The 27,184-nt window shown below is 37.4% G+C and overlaps 1 protein-coding gene and 1 non-coding gene across 5 annotated transcripts in view; both read right to left on the reverse strand.

Annotated features, from left to right (window-relative positions):
* Positions 1-27,184, reverse strand: part of LOC149071729 (potassium voltage-gated channel protein Shaker-like) — a 432,235-nt gene that overhangs the window by 289,538 nt on the left and 115,513 nt on the right. The gene's annotated exons all lie outside the window — the stretch shown is intronic.
* LOC149071730 (5S ribosomal RNA) lies at positions 25,192-25,310 on the reverse strand. The gene has a single exon (XR_016194666.1). It is a non-coding gene; the product is annotated as a 5S ribosomal RNA (ribosomal RNA).

Genomic DNA, 27,184 nt, shown 5'->3' on the forward strand with positions numbered 1-27,184 from the left:
TATTTTGGCGTAGAATCTTGCTGATTGGCTCACAAATACCGCGTAGTGATTGGATGTGGGACATAGAAATCGCCAATTCTGAACCCAATCATTTCTTTTCCTCACAACGATAATACTGGAACGAGCAGGGAATTTTTTTTTTTTTTTTGAGGGAAAATGGATTAGTTACTGACGTCCCAAGCAGACTCCGGAGGCCTTCTGTCTGTCTCTAGGAGGTGCTGGTTCCACTATTATTTGGATGATTTTTCTAATTCAAAGTATGCCTCTAGGACCAAACGGTTTGCGAGTGAAATGCGGCGGGGAGGGCGTCAAGTAATCAACGAGTTTATAAGTGCATGCACTTAATCACTACCGAATCAAATTGATAACGCTTATTGTTGTTAGAAACCGTCGATTCCGACTCCCGGGAACTCTATAGATCATGGCTCTCCAAGCTGGTCTGTAATTCCAAGCATGCCTCAGTTGCGCTAGCTTCATTCCGGTGCTTTGCAACACCTCCTCTATCGGTGCTCTCTTTCCTTCCATTCTTCCAAGAATTACCATTTTTGTCTAGTGAGCCTCCTGTGTACGCATTATATGACCAATAACGCTAATTCATCATAAATAGCATTTCAGCCGTAAAAATCTATTCAACTTAATCAACGCATTACTTGATTAGCCATTATCAAAGCACTATCCAAGAGATAACGATACACTCATTCATACAGACATCTTTTAACGACCACCCAACACAGTAACATCAACAATAAGGGCAACCAATCGTTCCAAGAGAGGACCCCCCCCCAAAAGTTCCACAACAACTATAAACATTCTCGTTCAAAAAAACACAGTTTTTAGGTAATATCTAACGTATAATTAAATAAAAGAAACGGATACACATAAAGCAATGAATAATTCATCACCATTATTTTACGCTCCGTGTAACGTATTATCATTAATAATGCATTTAATTTGGAGCCTTAAGACTATCGTTCAATTGGAAATGTCCATGAAAAGAGTGCAGAAAAGATTCTCTTTTTCTTCTCTGAGTATTTTCAAGGAATTCCGCAGGCTTTTCTGAGGAAATTTCTCTACTTTTGAGGGTTATTTTTTGAACTTTTTTGTGGTTTTTTTTCCCCCCGAAAAGAAGGGAAGGGGGTAGAATGAAATTCCTTATCTGAAGCAAACGTTGACGGGCTATTACTCAACTCGATATACCGCTTGGAAATATTCCCAAATAAAAGACACACAATAGAAAAATTCCTTCAAAATATTATATATATATATCATCACTTCCTCCATCCGGGAGAACAAATCATTTTGATCATTTGGTCAGTTCCTTTCATCCCGCGATTCTTCACTAACCTCACCCGGATGCTATTGTGGTTTCGGCAAGTGTGAAAACGATTCGGGCTGCCGGAAGAAATGCACCGGGGATTTCGCAAAAGCAGTGGTATTGTGCATCATATCATATCGTATAGGGCATAGTTATCTAACCTTTTTTGTCCCACAGCCCCCTTCTTAAGAAATTTTTATCTCCCATCGCCCCCAAACGCAATCTAACCCATAGAATCCTATGCTGTACCCGTAGCTTCTATCGTCCCCCTGGAATATCCCATCGCTCCCCAGGGGGCGTTAACGCCCACGTTGGGAATCACTGATATAGGGTGAGACATAATTATAAGACTCCACGAATAATCACTAAAAAAAAAAAAAAAACCGGGAAGAATATTTCCCCAATAATGGAACTACTAAATTGAAAATTTTCTGTACATTAAATTTTAAAATCTGTGACGGGCTGGATAGAAAATCTAATCGGGCAGTATCTGGCCCACGGGCTGTATTATGCCCGTCATTACCATAGATTAAGTGCTGAAACCACGTTCAGTTGTAAGGTGTTAAGTATGTATTTCTAATCTCTCGCACCCCAAAAACATCAGCTATAAGGGGTTTACGGATAATTCACCACTAGGAAAATTCACCGACCTCCCATTCATCGACGAAAAATTCACCGCTGGGAAAACTCACCGGCAACAGTTCGACACGAGTCAGTGAGCGAGAAATGACCGGGTGAGTGAATTAGTAAATGACAGTAGTTTGCGAGTGAGTGACAGACAGAGTGGTTAGAGTTAGTGAGTAAGCAGACCAGTGAGCGAGTGAGTGACATAGAGATAGAGTAAGTGACCCAGTGAATGTGTGTTACAGCAGCCACCTGAGTCTGATGAAGAATCTGGTGGTGATTCCCCAGTGAAAGAGTGTCATGATGAGCGACCTAGTGGTAGATTGAGGGGATCTACTGAGGGAGCGAAAGAATGAGTTCACTCGATCTACTGAGAGAGCGAGTGACAGAATGAGTGATCTAGTGAGTAAGTGTGTGCATGACCTGGTTAGTGAGTGACCAGGAAATTCAATGTATAACAAAGTGAGGAACATAGTGAGTTGATGAGGTTGATGAGTGAATTCACTCAATCTAGTGAATTAACCACAAAGTGTGTGATTTACTATGTGTGTGAGTGACCGCCTACTAATACAGTGATCAAGCGACATAGTGACCTAGTGGCCTGAAAAGTAAGTGGGGGAAGAAAGTGAGTGATATAGTGAGAAACTTAGTGAGTGAGTGATATAACGAGTGGCCTAGTGAATGAGTGACAGAGAGAGTGACACCGTGAATGAGCGATAGAATGAACTACCTAGTGATTGGCTGAGTGATCTTGTGAGTGAGTGAGCAAGAGCGCACTAGCGCTGTAGTGACAGGCCGGTTTCACTCCTTCACTCACTCAATCGTTCATTCACTCATCACTCACTCGATCATTTATTCACTCATGTCGAACCGACGTCGGTGAATTTCCCATTCTGCAAATAGTTGGTCGGCGAACTTTCTGGACACGGCTAGAAAGCAATACAGCTGAATCCCGTTTCAACGAATACCGTTATAGCGAAAATTCCCTTTTAACCAACACGTTTCTAATCCCCCAGATAAGTTTGTATAGGGACAATACAAAAAATCCTGGAATTCCTTTACAGCGAAATTTCATTTTAACGAAGTGATTTCAGTGGTCTCTTGGTGTTCGTTATAACGGGATTCGATCGTACTGTCAAATATATTTTTCAAGTGTTTCAAATAGTCAGAGGGCAAAACAGTATCTTTCACACTTCACACATCGACACGAATTACGTATCAAATTACGACACTCCCACACCGTGAATGTGATCTTCAAGCCCGAGATATTGATCCTAAAACATAAAGTGATCAGTTTCACACATCAAAAGTCTCCGTTTCCGACATCAAATATAACCGAATCGATAACTTTTCCCTCTTTTTCCCCCACAAGACAACACAATAAAAGGGGGAAAAAGTCCATTTTTCCCCCTTTATCTTTATATTTCCTGAAAACCTCAGCGTGGGAGTAACTCACAAACGTGACTTATCAGTTGAAAGAGTAAAATACGGTATAAGCTGAATAACACCTCTTCCCATTGACGAGATGAAAGTACCTCTTTTTTTTTTTTTCAAAATGGTCGCTCTGAGTGTGTGCGAAAGGGCCACGCGGTATTATTTTGTGGGAAAATCGATTTCTCGTTTCACGGGCAGGAAATTGGCTCGGCTGTATTCATTGGAAAAATATATATAAATAGACATTTAAAAATAACGATGGAGTAGAATCCCGTTTTTACGAATTCCATTATAACGGAAAAAAATCTCGATAAACTGAATATATCATTTATACAGTCGGATCCCGTTATAACAAAACTCCAAGAGACCAGAGAAATCACTTCGTTATAACCAAATTCCAGGTTCACGCATTGTTCCTATGTAAACTTTTCTGGGGGATTAGAAAAGTGTTCGTTAAAACGAGATTTTTTTCCGTTATAATGGAATTCGTAAAAACGGGATTCTACTCCATCGTTATTAAAAAACAATGGGCACTTGATAACGACCATTGTTTTTTGGATTTGAAATTTATGAATGTTCGGCTCCGTAATGAACCTTTGTTCCTTTGATATGTCATGGAAAAGTTTTAGGTGAGAAACTGTTTTAATACAGTCTAATACCGTTATAACGAACTCCAAGAGACCGGAGAAATCACTTCGTCACAACGAAATTTCGCCATAAAGGAATTCCAGGCTTTTTTGTATTGTTATTATTTAAACCTATCTGGGGGATTAGAAAAACGTTCGTTAAAATGAGATTTTTGCTATAACGGTATTCGTTAAAACAGAATTCGGCTGTATAGAAATACCATTAAAATTACTATTTACGATTGATTTATTTCAAATTTTTCATACATGTTCTTGACTGCATGTGTTATACTATATGCCGGTGTAAAGTTTAACATATCTAGGATACTTGATTTTTTGTTAATTTTCAAATACAGTCGAATCCCGTTTTAACGAATACCGTTATAGTCAAAATCTCGTTTTAGCGAACACTTTTCTAATCCCTCAAATAAGTTTACATAGGAACAATGCTAGGTAACCTGGAATTCCTTAATAACCAAATTTGGTTTTAACGAAGTGATTCCTCCGGTCTCTTAGCCTTCGTTATAACGGGATTCGATTGTATATTCGAAAAAAAAACAAAACCACTTGCGCGTTTGATAAAATACCATGACATCAATGTAGTACAGTCGAATCTCGTTTTAACGAATACCGTTATAGCGATAATCTCGTTTTAACGAATACCGTTATAGCGAGAAACTCGTTTTAACGAACCCTTTTCTACTTCCTCACATAAGGTTACACAGGAACAATGCAAAAACCTGGAATTCATTTATAACGAAATTTCGTTATAACGAAGCAATATCTCCGCTCCCTTGGGGTTCGTTATAATGGGATTGTACTGTAATTGAATAAAAAAAAACTGATTCAAAATATATAAAGGAAACTGTTCAGTTCATGAAATGAAGCAAAAGTTTGAGATTTCATTGATTGAATCTTATTTAAAATGAAATTTAAAAATTTGAAATTTAAATACTTTTAAATTAAAAACAAATTAAATAAAAAATAGACTTAAAATGTGGTTTATATATATATAAATAAGATTGAGTCCGTGAAATCTCAAACTTTTGCTTCATTTCCTGAACTCGGCAGTTTCCTTTAATGTATTTTGAATCAATTTTTATTCAATTATTGTATTGATTTCCTAGTATTTTATCAAAACGCGCAAGCTGTTTTTAATGAATTTTTTTGAAATTTTACAAAAAATCAAGTATCCAAGATACGTTAAACTTTGTATCGGCATAGTATAGCACATGCAATCAAGAACATACGTAAAAAATTTCAAATAAATCAATGGTTAAATACTATTTTAATCGTATTTCTATTAGATTCCTGTTTCCCATCTTGGAGTCTACGCCCCGTGGGGGGGGGGCCCGGGGGATGATGGGCAATAAAATTCTTTGGGGGGGGTGCAATTTGTTTTTTAGTAGGATCAATCATTTTTCAGAACTAATGTAAATTCTTATTTGGTTATTAAATAATTTAAGAATTAAAAAAAAAATAGTTTCAGAATTAATGAAAAAATTGTATCAGAATTAATGAAAAAGTAGTTTCAGAATTAATGAAAAAGTAGTTTCAGAATTAATGAAAAAGTAGTTTCAGAATTAATAAAAAAGTAGTTTCAGAATTAATGAAAAAATTGTATCAGAGTTAATGAAAAAGTAGTTTCAGAATTAATGAAACAGTTTTCAGCATTAATGAAAAAGTAGTTTCAGAATTAATAAAAAAGTAGTTTCAGAATTAATAAAAAAGTAGTTTCAGAATTAATTAAAAGTAGTTTCAAAATCAACGCAAAAATAGTTTCAGAATTAATGAAAAAATTGTATCAGAATTAATGAAAAAGTCGTTTCAGAACTAATAAAAAGTCGTTTCAGAACTAATAAAAAGTCGTTTCAGAATTAATAAAAAAATAGTTTCAGAGTTAATGAAAATTAGTTTCAGAATTAATGGAAAAGTAGTTTTCCAGAATTCATGAAATAATAGTTTCAGAATTGATGAAAAAGTAGTTTCAGAATTAATGAAAAAGTAGTTTCAGAATTCATGAAAATACAGTTTTAGAATTCATGAAATAATAGTTTCAGAATTAATGAAAAAGTAATTTCAGAATTCATGAAAAAGTAGTTTCAGAATCAACGAAAAAGTAGTTTCAGAATTCATGCAAAAATAGTTTCAGAATTAATGAAGAAGTAGTTTCAGAATTAAAGAAAAAGTAGTTTCATAATTAATGAAAATTCGTATTTAATAATTATTCATTTATTTATGAACCATACAAACCTGTGAAACGCCAACGGTCTCTGACTTCACTAGGTGCACAATACAAACAATCAATGGAAATTGGAAGAAAAGCAGAAAGATCAGTATGAACGCTAAATTAATCAGATACACACGAACATATATAGAGGGGAAAATGCATAAATGATGAGCCTAGGTATGATTGCAGTATACGACAAACCTTTTTTGGCTCACACCCAAGTTCAAAAGCTTTCTGATCAAGAGAAAACGAACTATTTTATCGAATGCTTTGTGGAAGTCAATAAACAAAATATCAATTTCGTTTTTTTTCCCCTTCAATGGCGGTCATCCAATAATCATGACATAATATTTAATGAATTAATAGTGATCGATCAGGAATAAAACCAATTTGATCAGGAAGTATAAGCTCTAAATTGATAGCAGATGTCTGTGGAGCACACATTTTTCGAATATTTTAGAAGAAATATCGGACACTCTCCTCTTTAGCGGACACCTTTTTTAAAATTACGTCGACGGATCTCAGTGTATTTTGATATCCATCAAGGGACAGTCCTCGTTAGCGAAATTTTCGGTACCCATGGGTGTCCGTTATCGAGAGGTACATACACGTCATAGTGCTGTATACGTTACGGAAAGGGGGGGGGGGGTGAGGGGCGCAAGTAGGACCTGTTTTTTTTGGGGGAAGCAAGCAGGCTAATTTGAGGTTTCAAAGGAGCGCATAAAATCTCTTCACGGAAATTTTGAATTTTGAGTTTTTAACCTTAAAAAAGGGTTTCAAATTCTCAGAAATTTATTGAAACAGCTTTTTTTATAAAGAATTTTCACATTCAATATTCACATTCAAATTTTTCTTCAATTTTCGATAGCCTTGCCCCCACGTGTCTCTTAAAGGAGGGGGCATCACGATTTTACAAGGTGTTTAGATGGAGCATGGCAAAAAAAAAAAGTGGTTGCGAACCACTATATTAGATCATAGTTTCCCACCATGTTAAAAGGTATGAGAGCTCCCTTAAGGATTAATAAAGGCTACAAAAATCCGAAAGCTTCTAGGTAAATCGGAAGCACTGTCAGCTATACCCGTTTGTCACTTTGTCCAAAGTCGTATTGCGTCTCAAATCGGACGCAACTCGAGTTCATTGGGGCTTCTCAGGATCCACGTATCCATTCACATTCTTTCGACGTACTCATCGTAAAGTTTCTTATCTAATGGAAATTCCAACCTTGAGAATAACAATTAATGTCCGGATTCTTTTTCTCACCAGCATTCTCCGAACATTCTCTAGCATACATATACGCAAGAGGATTTTCTACCAAAAAAACTTAGGAGAAAATTTCCCCCTCCCCCTCACCGTATCCTGTTTTTTGCCCCCCTTAGACTTGTTTTGTTCCTTTTCTACGTATGCTAATGGATTAAAAAAATTTTTCCCCTCCCTCTTGCTGTTAAGGTCGTATTGATCCGTTAATTAACCTCTTATTATACAAAAAAAAACAAGAAAACCAAAATAGCTTTTACACGATGTTTTCATTAGTTCTTGATTCCGTTCGAGAATTGTTCAAATTTGTTTATCTTAAATTAAGAACCAAAATTACGAATTTTAAAATAAGTTTCTACGTTGGAATGATTGACCGTGTTTGGTTCTTGCGATGGAAATGAGCTGACGTTAATCGAATTTTATACTCAGATGGGGGATTTTAAGCCCTTACTTACCAGCAGAGACCGCGACTAAGGAAAAACGGGGATTGGAGGGTGATGGCCCCGGGTGCTGGACTAAGAAGGGCGCTGAATATACCCTTTATCCGTAAAAAATTACAGGGGCACTGGTCCCGGGTGATAGTTGGTTATGTGATCATTTTTGTCGCACCACGGTCATTTTCTGCGCACGAGGGCGGATAAGACCGGGACACATATTTCGCAAACGCACCGCTATATTCTGCGATTAAACGATTTCTTTTCAGTGATGAGACTTGTTCAGCGTCAATCACGTTGCTTCTTGGTTAACGATAATTCCCACTATCGTTGCACTTTGCGTCACTAGGTTTAGTTATTAAAGCCGGCTTTTCCGAGGAGTAGAATTTCTGCTCCGCGGGCAGAGTGAAAACGGTGATTGGTTAAAAACCTGCAATTCAGGTTTTTTTTTGACCAATCAGCGTTTTCACGCTGCACGCGCTGTATAAAACCTGCTCCTAGCAAAACCTGGCTTTACATTATAACTTCGATTACTACGCTGTATGCCACATACAAACATTGTTTACTTTGATTCACGTAAGGGACAAATGAAAATTCCACGGTTATAATGGTAGCGAGTGATGAAGGTAGCACAGTCGAATCCCGTTAAAACGAAATCTAAGAGATAGTAGAAATCACTTCGTTACAACGAAAAATTGCGTTATAAATGAATTCCAAGTTTTTGCACTGTTCCTATGTGAACTAACCTGAGGGATTAGAAAAGTGTTCGTAAGAACGAGATTTTCGCTATAACGTTATTCGTTAAAACGGGATTCGACTGTATTTATATATATGTTACGGTAAATTTAATAAATCTGTTATCAATATCATACACACTCATCAATCGTCTTGGTGAGTTTGATAAATACAAAAAAAGTTACAAATGAGTCTAGTATGTGTGTGATGAATTTATAGTCGCACCCCGATATAATCATACAATACATGTATGAATTATCATGCATAGTATATTATATAGTATACATTTATATTATATAGCACTCATTTATATTATATAGTACACATTTATATTATATAGCACTCATTTATATTATATAGTACACATTTATATTATATAGTGCACATTTATATTATATGGTATACATTTATATTATATATATATTACATGGTATGTATAATATATCACATATGGCATTTATCACTTTTACAAAGGACGTGACGCTTGGGTAATCACCGGTAAAAGTGATCCTACTTATTAAATTTACCACCGACGCTTGGGTTCTATTCATAATCACCGGTAAAAGTGATTAATTGAGGGAAATTTACCAAATTTACCAAAATGCTCATTGATTATATATATTTAGGTTATCATGTTTTATTACATTTAGTTTAGCGTTTTTTACTTTTAATTTAGAAGTCTTAATATGTTTTTATTTGTCAATTCACTTCATATTTATGAAAGGATTTTTTCTTGATAGATGTAAAAAACAATTTCAAAATTTCACTCACAGATCATGTTGCATCAGTAAGACAGATGATAAGTTTTTATCACGATTTACATTAAATAAAACTACAGCATTCATATATGAGCACCCTTTCACACATTTAGATGCAGCCCGAAGTACAAATGGTGCTCATATTGAAAAATGTTGGTGTTTTATAAAAGCAAATCATAATAAACTTCAATTATGCACTGTTTTAATCAATTTTTTTTAAAATTAAGTATTAGAGATACTAGAATTATTTCTTTCACTTATTGTAGAATTATTTCCTTCATTTATTTTAGAATTATTTCTTTCTTTATTCTAGAATTATTTCTTTCACTTATTGTAGAATTATTTCCTTCATTTATTTTAGAATTATTTCTTCCTTTATTCTAGAATTATTTCTTTCTTTATTCTAGAATTATTTCTTTCTTTATTCTAGAATTATTTCTTTCTTTATTCTAGAATTATTTCTTCCTTTATTCTAGAATTATTTCTTTCACTTATTGTAGAATTATTTCTTTCACTTATTGTAGAATGAATTGTTTCACTTGTTCAACAATTATTTCTTTCATTTATACTAGAATTATATCTTTCATCTATTCTAGAATTATATCTTTCATCTATTCTAGAATTATATCTTTCATCTATTCTAGAATTATATCTTTCATTTATTCTAGAATTATTTCTTACATTGATTCTAGAATTATTTCTTTCAATTGTCCTACAATTATTTCTTTCATTTATTCTAGAATTATTTCTTTCACTTGTTTTACAATTATTTCTTTCACTTGTTTTACAATTATTTCTTTCACTTGTTTTACAATTATTTCTTTCACTTGTTTTACAATTATTTCTTTAATTTATTCTAGAATTATTTCTTTAATTTATTCTAGAATTATTTCTTTAATTTATTGTAGAATTATTTCTTTAATTTATTCTAGAATTATTTCTTTAATTTATTCTAGAATTATTTCTTTAATTTATTCTAGAATTGTTTCTTTAATTTATTCTAGAATTATTTCTTTAATTTATTCTAGAACTATTTCTCTCACATGTTCTAGAAATATTTCTTTCACTTATTTTATAATTATTTTTTTCGTTTCTCCTAGAATTATTTCTTTTATTTACTCTATAATTATTTCTTTTATTTACTCTATAATTATTTCTTTCATTATACGTTAATTATTAATTATTAATCAATTATTCTAACTTGTTCTACAATTATTTCTTTCATTTATTCTAGAATTATTTCTTTCTTTATTCTAGAATTACTTCTTTCATTTATTTTAGAATTATTTCTTTCACTTATTGTAGAATGAATTGTTTCACTGGTTCTACAATTATTTCTTTCATCAATTCTAAAATTATTTCTTTCATCAATTCTGAAATTGATCGTTTTTAAATGTTTTAATAATTTTATGAAAATAGTCGGCGGGTCCCGACAAATTTCTCCGAGGACCAAATGTGACCCACGGGCTATGCGTTGAAAATACCTGGCTAAAAGTCTCAGTGGAACGCAGAAGATTACGAATCCCTCTGCTCCAAGAGAACAACAGTTCTTTTTCCCTTTAAGGCAGAATCTAAAACCGGTTCCACATTAGCAGAATTCCGTAGCGCAAAAAACCGGATTTTAGGTGTGGCTAGCACAGCGCGGGCGATTTAAATGGTCGTTGCCGCAACACAAAACCGGTTTTTGCCCTTCACAATTCCGCTGGTCGCATAGAAGTTACAACTTTTTTTACAATAAATGCGCAACAGAATTAATGTTTCATCCCAACTGAATCCGATCTTTTCGAACGGTCAGTAAAGGTCACATTCGTCCGTGTGGTGATGGACGGCTTCCTCTCGAAGGTGAATTCATAAGAGATCGCATACACACACGTACACACATAACTGGGGGACACGTAAGACTATAATCTGTAATCGATATCACTTCTGAAGCAAAGAAGGCGAGAAACGGTATGTGATAGGCTATTGGCTGCGACGAAATAAGAAAGAGCCTCCTAATACTTTAGCTCCCCTACCTTCACTATTTCTCCTCCTCCTTCATCTCATAAAATCCGGGTTCTTTTCCTTTACAAGGGATGTAGATTAATCCTTATCATTGTAATGGGCTGTAATCCTATTACGTTTAATTATAACAGTTTCTTCCGGAGAATCAAAGAGGATTCCTACGGTGTGATCTACTTAATACCGGTGGATAAGGCACGGGGAGGATAAGTGACAAGGATGATAATTTAATTAATGCTATTGAGAGATTAAGTACTAATGTCAATTCTCAAAGTGTGAATCGCGACTCTGAGAGGGAAGCCACTCGCTTTTTTTCAAGGTTGTTACGTCGATGATATTGATGTGAGCGTGCATAGTGGAAGGCACAAAATCAGAATTCAATTGACTTCATTGCAACGAGAGATTGTTGTGTGTATGTGACAACAATACGGGACACCCCCAGCAATTGATGGACGCTGAAGCTGTAGTCTCGGCTGCGTCGGACGATAGGATGGCTTCAGGCATTCATATTCTGATTGGGAATAGGAATGGCTTAAGGCCAATGTGTGTATTGTTCCGGATAATTTTCCACAAGACTTCGAGGTTGCAAAAACAAGAAGCGGTTCGACAAACACAGATTTATTTCCAGAACAGCAATTTACACGTATTTTAAAGCTAATAAGAGAGCTAACAACTTTCTCTCAACGTTTAAACACGACTGACTGTTCATCGAATCTCTTTGAGCCTCCCATCGTGTGAGCGCCAGACTATTTATAACCACGGCAGAAACTTCGAGAAATAGAACATTCCACAAAATTCTATTTAACAGTTTCCTAGTCGGCAGCTCCACCGTACGGAGGGGTTGAACCAATGTCTGGAGGGGCGGGACTTTCTGGAATGTTCTCACCAACAGCATCCCTATCCGTTAAACCGAAACCGGCATCAACCGATTTCGATATCTCTGAGAGCCATTGAATAAATCGCGCCATCTATCGCCTACAGATCGTAACATTGCCCCTCTCTTAGAATTGTTCGTCCCGACAATTCAGTTCGGTGGGTTGTCACTGTGGTAAGAGGCCAGTCTGTTGAAGTGGACCACCTTGCACTTCGAGGATGGCGTTTTCTGGATCCGAGCTACGACGTCGTTCAGTCTCTTCAAGACTCTGTAGGGTCCTTCCCATGACGTCTGAAGTTTCGGGCACAGTCTTTTCCGGCGCTTCGGGTTCCAGAGCCAGACAAGGTCCCCAATCTCGAAGTCTTGTGGAAAATTATCCGGAACAGTATCTATCTACAGGTGAGCAAGTAGGAATTTCCATTGGATGGCAGAAGAGGGCCAACAATGTCAAGATGGACATGTGTAATTCTGTCAGATGAAAGCGGGTACTCTGCAAGAGGAGACCGTGTTGGTTGCGAACCTTCACCTTTTGCCATGGAATGCACTGGCGACACTATGTAGAACAGTATTTTCTCATAGATTGTCACATACAATTATGCTGTAGGAGCTTGAGTGTAGCATTGGCACCAGGATGTGGCTAGTTTGGCTTATTGAACGTCATTGATTATTCCGTGATGTAAATAATATGCTGCACATTAACAAACGATTAGCATTTTATTAAATTAACTTGAGCGTGAAATTATACGTGACCGACGATTACAACAACAATAGACGACTGATAGATAGATAGAACCGCTCAAATTCCCGGACTGATGCAAAGCAACTCACTCCCGTTACCTCAAAAGAGGCCGGGTTGTGTCGGAAAACATTAGCAAAAATTAGCCGTAGTCCTCTTTTGCTCGCTACGCTAATGTCGAATCACTCGCGTCGTTCACGCAATGAAGACAGCTATCAAGTCGATGTAACGTACTAGCCATTTGACTAAAATGAATAGCTGAACCCAATGACTAGGGAGAAAAATTTTCACGTGCTCCCAGTGGCACTTAAAGGCCGAGACCGCGGCCTGGGATTTCAAAAAGGAGTATGGAAAAGACTTGTGGAGCAAGTAAGATAAAGAAGTTGGCATGTTGAAGTGCGAGAGATTTGAGAAAGAAAGGGGACTGACAATAATATCCGAATTTTTCGCAATTCGTAATGTTCTTTATTCTTTAATGTGTTTTATTGTCGTGCATATGCACATGTATAATTTATACATGAATAGTAAAGCACCCCACACCACCCAGACCCCCCCCCCATCCGGAAAAATGACTAAAATTGGCAATCGTCGTTAGAGCCGTTCGCTGTAAGGTATGAAATGGAAAAAATGTCATGGAAAAAGTTGTTTCGTTTGCCGATCGCGCAAGTAGTTTCAACTCGAGTTTGGTATATACGCAATTGTATGAAAAGGAATGCTGTGCATTAGCATTTTTTCTCAGCCTGCAATTGGGGGGGAGGGAGGGTAAAGCAGATACCTGGAGTATTGAAAAACAACTTCAAGCAAGGCTCCCCCTCTCTCTATTCCCTTCGGCCCAACGATGACCAGGGCGCCTAGACCAAGAACTTCAGCAGGTTGATACATGTTAAAATTTTTCTTGTAAATTCATATTGGGAAGAATAGAGTCCAAAGGCTAGGGTTGTGTTAGCATCCTCTTTACAAATTTCTTTAATTTTTGACCGTTAGTGTTTGCTCAACCAATCTATCTTGTGTTTAACTACTTATCCCATGGGTCTTCAACGCATGGACCACGGACCACATTTGGCCCTTGGAGCATTTTGTTGAGGCCCGCAGAGGCCAAGCATTTTCAGAAAATGTTTGAAAACATTCAGATACGATTCAAACATTAATTCTAGAAATGATGAAAAAAACAATTTTCTAGAATAAATTAAAAAAAAAAATTATCGGGGAAAATTCAGAATTAACTGAAAGAAATAATTTTAGTATCTTTTAAACAATATATAAGGAGAAATAACTTCGTAATCCCTGATAGAAATTATTTCACAATCGGTAAAATATAATTGCATAATTATCGAAATAAATTATTTCAATTATATTGAAAATGAAAAATTATTTCATAATTACCGAAATAAATAACCAAAGTATTATTTAAAGTGATTTCAGATTAAAATTAATGCCATAATTAATTTAATTCCAATCAGTAACTGGTGAAAAACTTTTTTCACAATTAGTGTAAAAAATTATTTCAGTGCTATTCAAAACTGATAGTTAATGAAAGAAATAATTTCAGAATAAATGTCTTCAGTTATTCTTGCCCTTGTTTAACTCGGGGGCCCCATTGGCCCCTCCCATTAAGATATTAACAAATTACATGAGTTGATATCGCGCGGGCTTCGTGGGATGTTTCAATTTGGTCCACCGCGTCTGAAAGTTTGAAGATTTCCCCCCTTTGCCCTCACAAGAGTGGGGCTGACAGGGCTCTAGCCCTAGGGGCCGGGACAATTCTCATCATTTTTTCTTTGGCAATAAATTTACTCTGTGCTTAGATGGTAAAATGAAACACAAGTCACTGCAAAAAAGGGATACTGTGGCTTTTTTTTGCAATTTGCCTCCGTTGGTTCCTCATAAACCGAAAGGGGGCATTCAAGTATTACGTCATCATCGATGGGGTTGGGGGTCCGATTTGCTGACGTGATGACAAGGGGGGAAGAGGGATTTGGATGATGCTTACGTCATCAACCACCCTTTATGAAATATTCTTAATGGCATATTATTCAGTGCGCCAAAAACTTTCGATAGTTATTGGGCACCTGAACTAACATTCTACCTGATGATAAGTCCCCTACAGAGCCACTTTAGTGATCTCTAAATGTTTCACGGATCCTTCAACTGTTCCGAAAATGTTTCCGGGCCGCTTAAGTGCTCGGGAACTGTGCCACGCATCACTCAAGTGATCCGTAATTATGCCACGGATCACTTGAGTAATCTGGAAAATGTTCGGCGTTTAACTTCAGTGATGTAGAACCGCACTGGGAGCCGCTCAAGTGCTCTAAAACTGTGCCACATGTCACTCAAGGCATCTCCAAATGTGCACCGGATCGTTTAAATGTTCTGTAACTGTGTCGCGGGTTACTTAGGTGATCTTTGAATGTGAAAGCCCCACGCACGAGCCCCATGCCCCCCCCCCCATCGCGTACGTTTCCGATCCCACCAATATGCAGAGGTAGGGGGGCATTGATGACGAAATTTTGCTGAAGGGGGACAAAAAATGGCTAAACATTTGCTTACGTAATACTTGAACGGCCCCACAGAGATTTTTAAAGTTTTTGTCACCTTCCGAAATTTTGACGAACGAGACTCCAGAATCCGAACAACTCAATCTCTTTGGGAAAAGTGGCATTTTGTCATCTGACCGCAGAACCATAGCAGCTGGCCGGGGAGCCCCCAAATAATCCCAGCCTATTAGAGGCTCTGATCTAGGATGTGGGGGGGGGGGCATGGATTTGAGGCTGACTTTACCGAACAGGCACCTCGTGCACATTATTCTGACTAATTCCTAACGAATTGGCACATGCAGGAACTTGTTTATGTTGTCAGAGGTACGCTTGTACCGTATTGTACCGGTGTTGCCATCTTTAACTATAGAATTTGAGCAACTAATACCGTTATAGCGAAAATCTCATTTTAACGAACACTTTTCTACTTTCCCCCAGATAAGTTTACATAGGAACAATGAAAATATCTGGAATTCCTTTACAACGAAATTTCGTTTTCTCCGGTCGCTCGGAGTTCGTTATACTGGGATTCGACTGTATTGATTAGCAAATCGAATTTCTCATATGAATTAATTTCAGTAGATGGCGCCACAATATTAGTTGGATTAAACTAGAATGTAATGAATTCAACCTTTAAAATCAATAATTTCAGTTTCATATAGAAATATGTATTTCTGAACTTTCTTTGCATTTCCCCAACGATCCTTGTTTTTCCAAGTTTTTTTGTTGTTGTAATAGCACAGCAATACAATCTGATTCTTATTTGAACGGGGCAGAGCCGTCTTAAGAGCATCATGGGCCCCCGGGCTAATTGATTTTTCCTGAGGCTCTCCCTGGGAAATTTTCGAAAATTTTAACTTGTTATCGTGTTTGTGGGCCCACTTCCCTTGAGGTCTCCGGGCCGTGGTGGGCCAATGTGTTAAGACGGCACTGGAACACGGGGGGTGGGGGGGCCGACAGGGCTCTAGCCCTGGGGCCCGGAACAGTTCTCACATTTTTTGCTTTTTCACGCTATAAATTAACTATAGAAGAGGCCCGTGAAAAGTCTGACCGAGGACCCCAAAAGATTCCAGTCTGAGGGCCCCTCTCCAGGATGTGGGGGTGATGGGCCCCTGGTCAAAGCAAGTTTGCACGACCCCCGGCATTGTGAGAGAAAATTGATGAATTCAGATGTTGGTCTTTCATGATACAAATGTCATACATAGATATGATAATTGATTCAGGTAACGTTAGAAATTCTAATACCGCCCCGCCCCTAACGCGGGCTGCCAAAGTGGGACGCGTTTATGAAAATCATCGGTAATTCGTTTGTGATTTTTGTGAGTGCCCTCATTGACAACATAATTATGAATATGAGTAATTATGTTTACTTTTTAAATGTCTGTTCTATTTCAAGTTGTTTTTTTTTCCAGACTGGAAAAATGGCAGTCGAAGTTATGAACGGCCACCCTTAGGAATGTGCAGTCACACTGGGCCCCTCGGTCTCAGGGGCCCCGCATTTACGGTAATAGAAGTGAAGGAAAAAAATACATATATATACTGTATAAAATTTATTTTGAATTTTATTATTTTTCTCTCATCAACACTGTATTTTTTTCATAAACATTCTGGATTTTTTTCTCTTCCACAGAGTCTGAATTTTTACCAATGCCTGGATTTTTTCTCGGAAATTCCGAATTTTCATAAATTCTGGGATTTTTACTCTCATTAATTCTGAATTTTCACTAATTCTGTGATATTTACTCTCATTAATTTTGAATTTTTACCAATTCCTGGATTTTTTCTCAGAAATTCTGAATTTTTACCAATTCCTGGATTTTTTCTCAGAAATTCTGAATTTTTACCAATTCCTGGATTTTTTCTCAGAAATTCTGAATTTTTACCAATTCCTGGATTTTTCTCAGAAATTCTGAATTTTTACCAATTCCTGGATTTTTTCTCAGAAATTCTGAATTTTTACCAATTCCTGGATTTTTTCTCAGAAATTCTGAATTTTTACCAATTCCTGGATTTTTTTCTCAGAAATTCTGAATTTTCATAAACTCTTTGATTTTTCTCCCTCATAAATTGTAAATTTTCATCAATTATGGGAGAGTTATTCATCAACTCTGAATACCATTAATTCCGGGATAGTTTAATCATTAATTCTGAATTTCCGTCAAATTCTGGGGATTTTTTTTCTCTGAGTAATTCTGAATTGACATCAATTCAGGGAATTTTTATTCCTTGCTTAAAAATGTGAATTTTCATTGGTAAATAGGTATTTTTCAGTATTCTTTTTTGTAGATTCTTCGATAATGCTTGGATGCTCCCATAAAATATATAAAATCGGGGCTAAGGATCCCCGAAATTATGTTCGCCCCGCGTCTGATATGGGCGGCCCTGGTTATACGGGCTACAGCAATGACAATATTCTAAACAGTTTGGGTACAATTAGACCTATTGAAATGAACTCCCAAAGGCAAGCTGCAGATAACGTTAAAGTACCTCGAAGCACCATTAAAATCAAACTTGAAAATGCCTTCTCCAGCAAAAACTAGATCACACCAAGGCTTTTAGTGCCGAGGACGTACTAGCATTTGCTAGTCACGTTGGCAAATATGTGATTCACACAGATTCAGTTACAAGGATTCCTAATAATTAAGGCTCCAAAGCCTGTTAAAAGAGATCTTTTGGTAAATGTGTAAGACGTAGGACTTACAATTTCAAAAGAAGAACGTAAATATTGCTATTTTTATGATCAATGCAAGTCGGAACATGGGTTTCATTACGAGCCCAGGCTCAAAAGATATTATAGCTTTCCATTTAATGGTTTAAGATCAAGGGCGGCTTAAGCAAGGGTTCAAGAGGTGCGGTGCGTCCAAGCGGCACGCTGTAAGGTGTGGCAGCCTAAGCATTCGTTCACACGCATAAATTTTTAATATTTTGACTAATACAAATTCATAAGACACCATCGCTGTCATCATTCTTTTGAGCAAACCTTGACACCGAAGATGTTAAGAAAACTTGAGGGGGAACAGACGTGGGGGGGGGGGGACCGTAATACCAGAAACATGAATGGACTCTTCTAAAACCTCCTCATCCTCGGCTGGACCGTCTTAAGTAAATCATGGGTCCCCGGGCAAATAAATTTTTCTGAACCCCCCTATTTGTCCAGAACCATCCGCTCACAAGTTTACATGCTTAATCTCGAAAATCTTAAACAGATCTCATTATCGTCAGGCCTTTTTCTTCGGCCCTTTAGGCTCCCGGACTGTTCTCGGGTGTGGTTCCATGCGTTACAATGACATTGATCCTCGGCTCTCACCGAGCTTAACAAAAAGGTGTGCATTTGCGTTTTCTTTGACCGCCCCCGCCTCAGGAGCGGTCAAATGAGAGTAAAGAAATAATTCGAGCTCTCTCTCGTACAGGGCCTGGAGCAACAGAGCACTCGCCCTCACTCTTTCTCTCTCCCCCCCCCCCAGTTTCTGGATTAGGAATTTTCTCAGAGCAGTATTTTGGCATTGACGAAAAGTTAATTTGGAATTTTTGAAAATTGGGCCAAAGTAGCCCTCTGTTTACGGAAATTTTCAGGACTACTTTGCCGAACACCGGTCACATATCGCCATAAGGCAATTTCCAACCAGTGGAGTTAGGTGGAAATGAAGGCGCCATCTATCGGTGGTCGCCCAAGCTCGGTAGGTAAAATGAAAATCGTTGATCCGTACTGTAATTCTGTGGTGTTTGGTCACAGAACATATTAACTCGAAAAAGTCTTTCTTTATCGATACTTTACACGAGGACAGTACGTGAAGTTTCACAGCAACTGCTCAAAGTTCTTATCATCCACCCCGCAAGAATCCCCGTCGCATCTGCAAACGTCCGCGAAATGAAAGGGTTTGGCAATCGATGCGTCACACCGTTGTGAAGCGTGCATGACTGTGGATGGTAAGAACTTTGAGCACTTGCTGTGAAACTTGACGTGTACACGCACTGTCCTCGTGTAAAAGTATCGCTAAAAACGAAGAGTTTTTCCCATCCATTATTGGCTTGTCATTTCCGCATCTTCGTCCATCCTCCAGCTGATCAGGTTGGAGTTTCATGTCATACATTCCTATGTGATTCTGTTTTTGTGTTTTCTACCTCCCCTAAAAGATTGTACATTTAGTTCTGAGTCTATGCATATACTCTCGTTATAAATTATTTATTACATATGCCATATTATTTCAATAGTTTTTCCTCTCAAAATTCTCTTTTTTTTCTGTCTCTCGTCACATGGAGCTAATCCAATATAGCTACTATATACAGCCATGAATCACACGTTGGCGATGGAAAAAGTGACTTGACGCCTACGGGACCATCTTATATCAGCGCATGTAAATTTGGCCAGGGATCTCCGGCCACATCGCGAATCAGCCGCCCTTCGGTCAATGGCGGTTAACTGATATAACACAATAATCCCTTCTACAACGATATCTTTTCTTGGTCGATGAGTACCGTTATGTCCAAGTTTCAATGTATTTCTAATCAGCTAATTTACCGTCAGTATATCGCTGATTCATCCAGGGAGTGATCGTTAAGGATGAGATCTTCGATCGAAATGGGGGAAGTTACTCTGTATTCTTTTCACACTTCTGTCGGTCCTTTGTTGATTAGACCTGGAAAGATATCCCGGAGTTTCTTTTCCAGAATAAGTGGGGGAAAAAAACAAATAACTTTATATAAGAAGAAACTTTCTATCCGGGTCATACAAACAACTGGAGTCAAGGGTACATTAGTCATCAAATAGCAGTCAATCCCGGACAAAAAAGAAAACGCATTAGCTAATCCTTCATCTCCGGAGTGAATTAATTAACATTCGAGGAAAAAAGGGGAAAAAATTGGAAAACTTTTCCCTAAAAACTAAGATTATTTTTCCCCCGGATAAGAAATAATTAGCTTTCTAATGTTTGCTGAAATTAAACAAAAAAAAAAAGGATATAATATCATGGTTCTTATTAAGGTTAATCCTTGAAACAAAAAAAAGGGGAAAAATAAGTGTAAAATTTGCCCGGATTTTAATGAATTTTCATCCTGAGAAAAGGTGAAATCTATCAAAATTAATCAATTTCAGTTTCGTTTGTTTTAGAGATATGGATACATGTTCCGCCCGAATATTAATTGAAAGTTTTAATGTTTGTTTAAAGTGTGCACCGGGATTTGGGGGGGATGTGATATCTCGGAATGTGCATGTGTTCGTGTATTCAAATATTGATTCAGTGATGGCTTCGGTGTTATCCAGAGAAGAAAAAATTTAAGGAATTCCGTGTGTGTGATTATCATGTTTTATCTGTTGGTTATACATTTATCTTCTCGTTTTCATATAATTCTCATTAGATATAACTTTTTTAACTTTGCTTTAACTCTTGTTCCATCGAATATTTCTCATTTTATGTCTGTAATCTTGTGTTTCTCAAAACATGTTCTTGAACATTTCGGTTACTTCTGTTATAATAAATTAGATTGAATTCTCGGATTTAAGGCATCCGTATACGTTGAAAACGCCATTTTGGAAGAAAATACGGATTTTTTTTTTAAATAAAAGCCCTATTTTTTGTGATTCCAAAACGGGCCTTGTTTTGTTTATATGATGCTTAGAATCAAAGTTACGTTCACTTTAGTGTTGCGTTTTTACATACAAGTAATACGCGAATGAAGAGTTTAAACGTGTTTTACGAAGAATGCTATTTTTGACATTTTACTTGAGTTTGTGACATGATTTGTAAAAATTGATGCATTGCATCCTTACGAAATTTTAATGTGATATTTTGGTACATATTGTTGAGGTTATGAACCAAAATCTGAGGTCTATCACATATATTTTTCGAATTACAGTGTTTTATAGACAAAATGTAGGATGAAATTTCAAAAAAATTCACACGTACTTAAACATATTTCGGTGTAACTTATGAACATATCATGCAATACTTTAAATTTTGATTCATAACCTGAAACATTACTAGCTAAATGCACTGTGAAAATCACAAAATATTTCATTTATAAATTTTCTTGCAATCGTGTTTCGAATATCACGTGAATTTTGACTAAAATTTGACATAAAAACGACGTTTTCATAGAAAATGTGATAGGTAGACCAGACTTTATCCCAGTTTTCACTAAAATTTGACATAAAAACGACGTTTTCATAGAAAATGTGATAGGTAGACCAGACTTTATCCCAGTTTTCACTAAAATTTGACATAAAAACGACGTTTTCATAGAAAATGTGATAGGTAGACCAGACTTTATCCCAGTTTTCACCATTTCGAGATACTTTCTATCAAAAAATGTTATTAAAGTTCACTCCAGTACCATTTTAAAGAAAAGTGACAAGAAAGGTAGTCGGATAACTTAACTCTCAAATGCGAATCTTTGAATATGCGCAAAAGGCTTTCCTGAATTTCAACCGGATTAGTAATATTTCGTTGTCTCATTTTCCGTTTTATTTCAAAGGAATGCCATTATTAATCGATTTTATCGAGTATGGCTATTATGAAATAATGAATAAGCTATTATTTTGCATAGTTGCAAACTTCCTTGTTAACAAAGAATCGTTGTTGGATTAAGTTTGTTATGCATGTGTAGCTGGAGCTAGTTGTCCCAGACGAAAAGCGGCTAGTTGGTTTCTCATGTGACGATTTGAATGCATCGCAATTTCCCAGAACTGTCACGTTAACTGATTTTATCGGGGATTATGTGCGCGTTTTAACGTTCCTCGCATGTGAATAACTGAGCTGAATGCGCATGCGGAGAGGAGGTGATTAGATTTTATTCGCCATTAACATACGCACGAACAAAAACACATGAAGCGGGAGAATGTCTAAAAATTCTGTCAATGCTTTGTTAACATGTAATCAATTGTAACCTTGTTAATTCCGTTGGGCAGTCTTTCGGGCATCCTCATGGCGACTGCGCTTAATGGTAGTCAATGCATGGGAAATTTTTGAGAATTGTTCAATTTGGAGGTGAAAGTAGCGGGGTCTTATCTGTCTTTAAAAATGCTTCTTAACACACAAAATTATACTCATCAACAAAGTCACTTATCTACTATTGTCACTTAAAATCTGTTCGAAAGGGTTTACGGAGAAATTTCGTATCGGACATTTTGCTCCTGGTACGTTTCGTCCCCGGTACATTTTGGCCCTGATATATCGCTCATCCTGACAGTGTGAGTGAAAAAGTGAGTGGTTGAGTGTCCAAGTAAATGACTGTATGAGTGACCAAATAAGTGACTGTACGAGTGATCAAGTGAGTGGATCAGTGATCATAGGAGTGACAAGTGAGTGGGTGAGTGACCATATGAGTGACAATTGAGTAGATGAGGGAACTTATAAGTGGGTGACCATATGATTAACCAAGTTAGTGAGTGCGTGACTATGTGAGTAACCAAGGAATGCGTGAGCAACTGTATGAGTAAACATATAGTTGCGAGTGGGTAAATGAACAGATCAATGACATGTGACCACATGAGTGACCGATTGGAGGAGTGAACGACTGTATGAGTGACTACATTCACTCATACGATCACTAACTTGATCACCAATACGGTGACTCAGGTCACCGTTCACTCACCCATACAATCATTTTTATTCACTTACTCATGCGGCACACCTACTCACTTGGCTACTTATACGGTCATTCACACAACTCATTTGATTTTTTTTTTGAAACCGAGCACAACTCAGATCTATCGCCATAGGCAATTTACTACCTAGTGAGTTGTGCCGAAGTGTAAGTGTGTGTACCTAACAGTCTGAGTGCGTACCTAGTGTTGTGTATGATTTTTCAGTGCTGCCATCTATATCTCAGAAGTGAAGTGAGTGATGTGTAGTGACTGAATATTTGTACTGTTTGTAGGACTGTTGCTCTCTGTGGCGAGACTTTTTAACGGGGAGATCGGCTCGCATTTACGACTCAAAGTTGGGAACCACAGAGAACCAACTTCAGCCGACCACCACTGTGGCGACGGTGGGGCTCGAACCCGGGTCCCCGCGATGCGAGTCCGTCACTATGACCACTCGACCACCACAGCAGCAACTCATTTGATTGCACACTTGATCACTCATAGGGTAATTCCCTCCCCCATGCAGTCACTCACACTCACTCATACAATCATTCACCCAAAATCACTTGGCTACTCACAAGCCAGTCACTCAGAGCAGGCGAAATGTCAGGAGACGAAACGTACCGGAGGCGAGATGTGCGAGGAGAAATTTCTGAATCCCGTGCAAAAGAAAAAGTGGCAGCAGATTAAACACATAACATGTACAACTCACAAATGCCGTACACGTTAAAGGAATAAATCCATCACACTTTTCAGCACACAGGGTCATTAAATATTCCTCAGAGAAATATTTGCGAAACACATTTTGTTATTTAGTGGTAAGTCAACAGATATGTAGCAGCATTCATTAAGAGGAGTGTGGAGGTGCACTGTGCACAGGGCGTCTCGCAGCTTACCATTTACGATGAAAAATTGAGACAAAATTTCCTGAATAGACACCGTATGCGCTGTTTAATATCTACTACGTATAAAATGCACTCATATTCCGTCATCACCGCAAGAGTTCGTTGTTATTAATTTGAATAGGGCTTTTTCCATCCCTCATGTTTTCCAGTATGAGAATCAGCATATGCTGATTGTTAGCGCCATCTGCTCGCAGCTATTAAATAAGTTCAGTGATTGCATCATATATGCGTATAAATATACGAATATGAGTATAGTATATGTATATGATTATATATTTTGACACTGATGTGCAGAAATTAAGGACGAGATGGTTTTTCTAATGTAAGATCGTTCAAAAGAGTTCCAAATCGACACAAATAAGACCATAAGATATCGAAGACGTAAGGGCATGGGAAAAGTGAACAAAACTTTCCAAAAAAAGAAATCCAAAGGATAAAAAAGGAACTTCATTGAAAATTAGCTTCGAGTATAATTGGACAAAAGACCGAAACGTCCATGTGACATGTGACTGGCAAGGAAAATTCAGCTTTCAGTAGGGGGACATGATCAGCCCTGACCGCTGTGCAGGATTTATATCGTCATGCTGAGTGTTAGGCTATCAACGAGCTGTTGAGGAATTGCTGCCCATTCCTGTTGGACCACCAATCGCAGCTCTGGAATCTGGCCACACGTGTTCGGTTGGATTCAGATCTGCGGGACCTCGCCGGCCAATCGATGCGATCTGAAAGTCAGCTGTACGGTACTCCACTACTAAGGTACTTTCCCAAATCTGGGCAAGATCATCATTGCCTTCAATGAGCTGCTCCGCGTGAATTCTTTCTTTCCCTGACAGCTGAAAGTCAGCTGCCCGGTACTCCACTATTCAGGTAATTCCCCAAATCTGGGCAAGATCATCAGTCTTCAATGAGCTGCTCCGCATGAATTATTTCTCTGACCGCTGAAAGCCAGCTGCCCGGTACTCCATTATTAAGGTAATTCTACAAATCTGAGCAAGATCATCAGTCTTCAATGAGCTGCTCCGCGTGAATTATTTCCCCGACAGCTGAAAGTCAGTTGCCCGACAAACCAGTCGCGGCCCAGGCTCTGTCCCTCCAGGGATATAAGCCTTTTACCCTTGCGGGTTGGGTCGCGCTGGGGAGAAAAGTGATGCCAACAGCACGCGGTGTTCCCAGGTGGTCACCCTCCCAAGTACTAACCGCGCCCGATGCTGCTTAACTTCGGTGATCGGACGAGAACCGGTGTTTTCAGCATGGTATGGCCGTTGGCAAGTCAGCTGCCCGGCACTCCACTATTCAGGTACTTCCCCAAATCTGGGCAAGATCATCATTGTCTTCAATGAGCTGCTCTGCATCAATTATTTCCCTCACAGCTGAAAATCAGCTGTCCAGTACTCCACTACTAAGGTACTTCTTATAAAGACCATCATTATCCTCGTATTATCTTCGAAACAAAAATAACTCAACATTTCAACCGAACACAAAAGAAAAAAAACCAACATCGAAGACACCCACAGACAAGAAACAATAACAAAATGAATAATTAAAATCGGAAACACAAATTCTACTGATCATGTTCCCACCTCGGTTACCAGAAGGAATTCATTTGCATAATTGAACGCATTTTTTTTTTTAAACAAAAAAATCAATTGCTGAATATATTCACTCTATTAATTGCAAATGAACACGAAGATAAAAAATACCCCAGAAGGATACTCAGAAATTAAGGAGTATAAAATAATGAAACTTTCATCTTATCTTTAATTATCTCAATACCGTAGTTTTTCCTTTTGTCCGTGTGTCTTTTCTTTAACTAATTCCTTAAAATAACACGAAAGTAAATATTTTCTTTTTTGCAAAAAGACACGTATTTTTCGAATCTTTAGGGAATATTTTCTCCGAAAAGTTACATTTTTTTCCCTCTTTTTTTTTCTGGAGAAATATAGAAATCCCTGTTTGTTTTTCGATACTCATTCATTATTTCATCCAATTTCTATCCCAAAAGCCCGTAAGGGAAGGGGAAAATATTATAACAGAGAGAAGAAGCAAATACTTTTCTTAATATCCGAAAATTAATAAATAATCCAATATAATATTAAAAGAGCTGAAAACTTTATTATTTCCTTCTTTTTTTTTCACTATTTTTAATGAGATTTATTTTTTCTCTAGATTTCTTTGGGGAAATTTTAAGAATTCATAGAAATCTGAAAACTTTACTTTTAGATATTTCATTAAAAATATCTATGGTTGTTTTTTTTTTACTGGTTTTTTATATGAATTATTTTGTTTTCGGAGAGAGATATTGGGTGTGTTTATTTATAGGCTTTATGGACAAATTCTTATGAATTGAGAAACTCATCTTGGAGTAATAATAACACTGCCCAAAACTGATTCTGTTCCCGAAGTTATTTCAGTGATTTTAGGGTGATTCTGGGGAGAGGGTGCAGATTCTGAATCTAGCACTGGTTTTTTCAGGTTGGCTCTAGTTTTTAGGTGGTGTTCACCGACAAACTATAGTCACAATTTTTGGATAGGAGATCGACACGGATTGGTGAAATTCAAGTTTCTAACTAATCCGCGTCGATTTCCTATCAAAAGTTGTGACTGCTGGTGAATACCGCCCTTTGAGATAATGCATAATCTCAACAATGTGATCGTATGCTTGCTACTTATGTATTACCAATGAGATTTGATTTTCACTTTATCTCAAGAAAATAGAGCCAAATCTAGTGCCAACAAAATCAATGTCATATTCGGAATCAGCGACCTAAAATCCCCGTAAAATCATTAAAATATCTTTACAAATGATTTACTGTATTTATTTATAGCACACAGTTTCAATGTGACTGGTACGCTGCTTATGTATTACAACTGAAATTTAATTTTCACTGCATCCTAAAAACTACTACTACTACTACTACTATAAAACCACACATGCACCTCGTCCATATTCCACTGCGGAACTTCTAACGAATTGGTATATGTTGGAATACGCGTGTCCGTGTTGTGAACCTAAAGTGAGGCTTGTTTCTGTGAAATGCTTGTTGTGGTGCTGCCATCTGCCTCCTATTATTCGAACTATGAGCGAAGTGTAATGATTGAGGATTTCACTGTTTTTTACTTTTCAATGGGGAGATCGTATCT

Source organism: Pholcus phalangioides, unplaced genomic scaffold, assembly GCF_987345545.1.
Source record: "Pholcus phalangioides strain wild (caught in Gottingen) unplaced genomic scaffold, Ppha-v1.0 ptg000018l_1, whole genome shotgun sequence".
Lineage (NCBI taxonomy): Eukaryota > Metazoa > Arthropoda > Arachnida > Araneae > Pholcidae > Pholcus > Pholcus phalangioides.